Here is a 7,212-nt window from a genome sequence, read left to right as displayed (position 1 = left end):
ATTTAACTCAATAAATTAGCTACATATTGAAATGCAGGGGGCTTCTTCTAATCGCTGTTAGGTACTTGTAGCCTGATAGGAAACAAACATAAAATCACACAGAATAGAGGAGGGCCTTTAGCTCATCGAGAGTGCAGTACTCGTGAGCTGAAATCTGTCAGTCAGCGTGAAATAGACTTTTTTTTGTCTTGCACTGATAGTGATTATTGTATAAAACTGCTTTTCCAGAAAATTAAAGGGGATGATTTTTCAGAAGAAATCAGAAACTAACATCATGGCAAGTTCTGATGGAATCATGATTCACTGCTCTGTCTGCACCAAAAGGTTTTAAAAATCAATGTGACCGGAGGCGGAATTCTGAGGCACACTTGAGGGAGAGTGTTTGAGTGCACCAACAGTGACAAACACTTTAACAAGTTAAACAGCCTGAAAAAATCTCACACAATGCACAGCACAGAAGAAACCAGACATATGTTCTGTGTGTGCACAAACCTCCGCCTGATTGTTAAGCCTGGTGAGGCATTCTCAACATGAATAAATCCTGGAAATGTACGGACTGCGGGAAGGCATTCTGTTCCCCATCTGCAGTCGAGATTCATCAGCGCAGTCACACTGGGGAGAGGCCATTCACCTGTTCGGTGTGTGAGAAAGGATTCAGTGCTCTGTCCAACCTGCTGGGACACCGGCAAGTCCACGCCGTGGAGAGGCCGTTCACCTGTTCCGAGTGTGGGAAGGGATTCACTGATATATCCACCCTGCTGACTCACCAGCGACTTCACACCCAAGAGAGGCCATTCCCCAGCTCTGAATGTGGGAAGGGGTTCACCGATTAGACCAGTCTGCTGAGACACAAGCGGGTTCACACCGGGGAGCGTCCGTTCACTTGCTGAGTGTGGGAAAGGATTTACTCAGTCGTCCACCCTGCTCACTCACCATCGTATTCACACTGGGGAACGGCCGTTCATTTGTTCTAAGTGTGGGAAGCGATTCACCCGGCTATTCAACCTGCAAACGCACCAGCGAGTTCACACCGGGGAGAGGCCGTTCACCTGCACTGACTGTGGGAAGGAATTCACTCAATCGTCCAACCTGCTGCTCCACCAAAGAATTCACAGTGGGGCGAGACCATTCACCTGCTCTCAATGTGGGAAGGAATTCACTCGATTGTCCAGCCTGCAGAGACACCAGCGAGTTCACAAGTGATCGCAGCAGTGCATTATGCTGTTCTTGCTGTGGCTCATCACATCCAGGAATGAACCACATTCATTCTGACAGTTGGTGAAGTGGGAGGTTCAGAGCTTCCCTTTCTGCGGTACTGGCCGCTCACACCACTTCGTCTCCAGTGAAGTGATGTGTCGAATTTCAACTGGATCACTGAATGGAGTGAAGGTTTGGAAAGTGAAAGGTATTCAGTTTGCGTTTCATTTTCTCCAGTAGTTGGCACGGAGACGGTCAGATTGTTTTGTTATATTCATGTGAGCGCTTCTCACAGCAAGTGCGCAACGAATTGTGAAGTCTGCAGCTCGTTTGGCGACGCTGAGGAGCGAAGAAGCTGGAAAATTTGCTGTGCCCGGAGCTGAACGAGGAAATCTCCAGTGACCCTCTCAGTGAAGGGCAAAGAGACTTGCGATGGTAGAAAGCTGCCATTCCTCGGAAAAGTGAACGAGGAGGAGGAGGGCCGTTTGAACATTTCGGAGTACACACCACCATGTGATAAATCGTGACAGATCTGATTGTAATTTCCACTCCACGGTCCTGTCTTAAAAGCGAGTGCAGAAGATGGAGCTGAGTCAGTAGAACTGATATGTTTTCACTGTTATAGGGTGGGACATTTAAAGTCAAATTGCTGGAGATCTAAAAGGAACAGGACTTTAAAAGAAAAATGAGGGGCAATCTTTTCACACAGTGGGTGGATTGCATTTGGAATGAACGTCCTGAGGGTGTGGTGGATGTAAGTGCAGTTGCAATGATGAAAAGAGACTTAGATAAGTACATGAATAGGACAGGTTTGGAGGGATGTGGACCAGGGGCTGGCATGGGGGGCTAGTTTGGGGTTATGTTTGTCATGGACTGGTTGGACCAAAGCAGCTGTTTCCGTGCTGTATGATTCGATAAAGTAAAAAAAAACGAGAACTGAAATCGCTGGAAAAGCTCAGCAGGTCTGGCAGCAACTGTGGCGAGAAATCAATTAACATTTCGGGTCAAGTGACCGTTCCTCAGAAACTGCTGAGGTTTTCCAGCGATTTCTGCGTTTGTTTTCTGACTAATAGTATCCAAGTTTCTTTTGGTTTGTTTATCCTATAAGTAGATCAGTGTTGGTAAAATTGGCTAGTGTTTCTCCAGGGAATGTTGGACCAAAGAGGGAAAATCGTGAGAATGCAATACCTCCGAATGCATTTACCATGAGTAAAAATCGATTCTGATGAATTTACATTTCCGGGGAAGTCACTCCAGTTTATTCAAGGAAGACAAGAAAGATTTTTAAAAAAATTCTGAATTGCTTGCTCAGCTACAATCTTATTTGTAATACCGTTGGCCCTTTCTCCAAAAAAGTTGATTATATTAACACAGATTATTTTTAGAAAGTGTCAAAGTTACTCGTCAGACTAGCTGGAATGTAGTGAACAGTTTTGGGCCCCTTTTCTAAGGAAAGATATACTGGCATTGGAGACAGTTTCCGAAGCACAGTACAGCAGGGGGACAGGCCCTTCGGCCCACCAAGCCTGTGGTACCACAGTTTGCACTTCCATATTAAAACTGTCTTCACTCACAGGATCTGTATATCCCTCTACTCCTGTCCTATTCATGTATTCATCCAGGGGCTTCTTGAATGCTGCTACTGCCTCTGCTTCCATCACCTTCTCTGTCAGCGTATTCCAAGCACTCAGCACCCTGTGAGTGAAAAGATGCTTCGCACATCTCTCTTCAATCTCCCCTCGCACCTTGAACATGTGTGCCCCTATTAATTGAGCCCTTCACCCTGGGAGAAGGCCACATACTTTCAACTCTATCCACGCCATTTACAATATCAAAACACCTATCAGTTCGCCCCTCAACCTCCTGTGTTCCGTTGAAAGCAAACCCAGTCTATCCAACCTTTCTTTGCAGCTAAAATTACCCCTTGCCAGGCAACATTATTGTAAACCTTTTCTGTACCCTCTCTACTGTGTCCACATCCTTCTCGTAGTGTAGTGACCAAAACTGTATCAATTTTTCAAGTGTGGCTGAAGTGACGTTCTATAATGATGCAGCCCACCATTCTATCCTTATATTCATTGTCCCTTCCAATGAAGGCAAGACTGCCACAGGCCTTTTCTTTTGCTACCTTGTCTACCTGCACTGCCACCTTCAGTGATCTGTGGACCTACACACCCAGATCCCACAGCATATTAAGACTCCTACAGGTTCTGCCATTCACTTTCTAATTTCCACCTGTACTTGACCTTTCAAAACTCATCGCCTCGCATCTGTCCAAATAAAACTCACTCTGCCTTTTTCCTTGCCATGCCTCCAGTTGATCTATATCCTGCGAATATTCTCTGACAATCCCCAACAATATTTGTATGATCCTCAAACTTACTGATTAGACCAGCCACGTTTTCTTCCAAATCATTTATGTAGTTGCGGTCAGCAGAGGTCAGAGCATTGATCCACGTGCAATCCCACTATCCACAAGTCTCCATTCCAAAAAGCATCCGTCTGCAGCTACCCTCTGTATCCTATGTCTAAGCCAGTTCTGTATCCATTTTGCCAGCTCACCTTAATGCAATGTGACTTGATCTTTTGTACCAGTCTGTCATGAAGACCTTGTGAAAGGCTTTATTTCAGTCCATGTAGGCAACACAAACTGCATTTCTCTCATCAATCATCTTCATTACCTCCTCAAAAAAGTCAAACAAGTTAGTGAGGCACAACGTCCCCTGCACAACACCATGCTATCCAACACTAATAAATCTAATTGCTTCTGAATACGTAAAAATCATGTCCCTGAGGATGAGCTCCAATCATTTCCTTCCCACTGACGTGAGGCTTGCAGGCCTTTAATTTCCTGAATTATCCCTGCTACTACGTTTAAACAATGGAACAACGTTGTCTATTCCGAAGTCCTCTGGGATCATACCTGTTTCGAAAGAGCATACAAGGTTGTCTGTCAATGTGCCAGCATGTTGTTCATTTGCCTCCTTGGATATTCTGGGGTAAATCCAATCAGGTCCTGAGGACCTATCTTCCTTAATGCTTTTTCAGGCACACAATACCTCTTGCTTTTAAATACCAATCTGGCTTAGAAACCCGACAGTGCCTTCCCTGAGATCAACCGCAATCAATTCCTTCTCTTTCGTGAATACAAACACAAAGTACTGGTTAAGGACCTCACCAACGTCTTCTGGCTCCACAAATAGATTTCCTCCTTTGTCCTTAAATATATGAATCCTTTCAATGGCTGTCTTCTTGTGTTTGAAATTCGAACAAAATGCTTTGGAATTCTCCTTAATCATGTTGACTGATGACTTTTGATGTGCTGTTTTAAGCCCTTCTAATTCCTTGTTTAAGTTCTTTCTTACTTTCCTTATATAAATCAAGGCATTCTCAGTTCCCATCCTCCAAGACCTTATGTATACTTCCTTTTCCTTTTTGACCAAGGTCATAACATCCCTGATTATCCATGATTCATATAACTTGCCATATCTCTCCTTCGTTCTTGCAGGCGCACGACGCTCCTGAACTCTTATCAACTACCATTTGAAATACTCCCAGATGTTTGATGCGTATTTACCACCAAAGAGCTGCCTCCAAGCAAAACCAGTAATGAAACTCCCCCCATTCCTCTTACCTCCCCATCTGTCACACTTGAAACATCTAAATCCTGGGACATTCAGATGTCGATACTGTCTCTCCTACAGCCAGGTCTTTGTAATTGCAGGAATGTCATAGTTTCAAGTACTAACCAAAGCTCTTAAGCTAATCTACATAGAACATAGAACAATACAGCACCGATCAGGTCGTTCAGCCCTCTATGAGGGGCCCACGTGGTAAACTAATCTATTCCCATCACCCTACACTATCCCATCATCATCCATATACCTCTCCAAGGACTGTTTAAATGTCTGTTATGTCGCTGAGTTCACTATATTGGTAGGTGGGGCATTCCACACCCTCACCAGTCTCCGAGTGAACAACCTGCCTCTGACATCTGTCTTAAATCTATCATCCCTCAGTTTGCCGCTATACTGCCACGTACAAGCAGACGTCATCATCCTCAGAAAAAGACTTTTATTGTCAACCCTATCTAATCCTATGATCGTATTGTATGTCTCTCATAAATTCCCTCTTAGCCTTCTTCTCTCCAATGAGAACAGACCCAAGACCCTCAGCCTTTCCTCATAAGACCTTCACTCCAGACCAGACAATATCCTGGGTAAATCTCCTCTGCACCTTTTCCAATGCTTCCACATCCTTCCTGAAATGGGGCGACCAGAACTGCACACAATACCCCAAGTGAGGCTGCACTAGCATTTTGTGCAGTTGCAGCATGACATCACGGCTCCGGAACTCAATCCCACTACAAATGAAACCAAACACAACGTATGCTTTCTTAACAGTACTATCAACCTGGGTTACAACTTTCCGGGATCTATGTAAATGGACACCAAGATTCCTCTGCATATCCACGCTACCAAAAATCTTCCATTTGACCCAGTATTCTGCCTTCCTGCTATTCTTCCCATTACCTCACGTTTATCTGCACTGAACTCCATTTGCCACCTTTCAGGCAAATTCTGTTGTTAATCCAAATCTCCCTACAATCAGCGACATTCTTCCACACTGTTCACCACTCCACTGACTTTAGTATCATCTGCCAACTTACTGACTCATTCAACTGTAGCTGTGTCGAAGTCGTTTATTAAAAAATGAAAAACAGCAATGATCCCAAACAGAACCTTGTAGCGCACCACTAGTAATCGGACTCCAACCTGATTACTTTCCATTAATCACATCTCGTTGGCTTCGTACGGGAAGCCAGTTTCTCATTCAAACTGCTAAATCACCTTCAATTCCATGCCTCCACGTTTTATCCAATAGCCTATATGCGGAAACGTATCAAAGGCTTTCCTTAAGTCCATGTACACCATGTCAACTGCCCTCATCCACATGCTTGGTCCACTTCTCAAAAAACTCAATGGGGTTTGTGTGATACCATGATGAATTCATGTTGGCTGTTTCCAATCAAATTGTTGCTTGCTAGATGACTATAAATCCTATCTCTTATAATCCTTTCCAAACGTTTTCCCAAAAACAGACATAAGGCTCACTGGTCTATAATTACCTGTGCCATGTCTACTGCCCTTGTTGAACAAGGATACAACATTTGCAACCCTCCAGTCCTCTGGCACTAAACCTGTAGACAATGACGACTCAAAGATCAAGACCAAAGGCACCACCATCTCCTCCAAGCCTCCCAGAGAATTATCGGAAAGATCCCATCAGGCCTTGGGGACTTATCTGCTTTCACACCTTCTGTAATTGATAACACCTCCTCCTTACTAACGTCCATCCTTCCAAGACTAATAACCCGTGTCTCAGACTTCACCACAATATTCTCCTGTTCCTGACTGAAAACAGATGTGAAATATTCGTTTGGCACCTTTGTGATCTCCACATACAACATCCCACTTTCGTCTCTGACAGGCCTTATCCCTTCCCATTATATCTCTGACATTGAAGCATATAGATTTCAGACTACATCCCCTGCTCTTTTCAGCAGGGTTACCTTGACTGCTCTTGTTAGTCATTTTTGCCATGGTTTCCCCATCTCCCTTACTTTGTCCATCTGCTGCTGTACTCCTCTGGCGCTCATTCCCCTATCACACGAGTTTAAATCCTCCTCAACTCGTCTAACCAAGTCCACCCCCAAGGAATCAGTCCCGGACCTGCCCAGGTGCAAACAGTTCAGTTTGAACAGGTCCGACCTGCCACAGAATCGGTCCTAATGTCCTACGAATCTGATACACCCCCCTCACACCATCCTTTTAGCCAAGTGTTCATCGCAAATATGCTGCTTTTCTATTGTGACTGGGTCATCACACTGGTAGCAATCCTGAGATGAGTACCTTTGAGGTACAGCATTTCCAGTTTTTTTCCTAGATCTCTGTACTCTGCTTTTGGGATCTCATCCTTGCTTTTTCCTATATCGTCCATACCAAGGTGTACTGC

At 44.5% G+C, this 7,212-nt stretch overlaps 1 pseudogene; it reads left to right on the top strand.

Moving 5' to 3' along the window:
* Positions 1 to 530: 530 nt before the first annotated feature.
* Positions 531 to 7,212, top strand: part of LOC148144558 (uncharacterized) — a 70,673-nt pseudogene continuing 63,991 nt past the window's right edge.

Source organism: Chiloscyllium plagiosum, unplaced genomic scaffold (assembly GCF_037043375.1).
Source record: "Chiloscyllium plagiosum isolate Xiang-an unplaced genomic scaffold, Cpla_swu_hap1 HiC_scaffold_27, whole genome shotgun sequence".
Taxonomy (NCBI): Eukaryota; Metazoa; Chordata; class Chondrichthyes; order Orectolobiformes; family Hemiscylliidae; genus Chiloscyllium; species Chiloscyllium plagiosum.
Note: the sequence above shows the minus strand (reverse complement) of the source record. Positions and strands in the feature narration are given on the sequence as shown.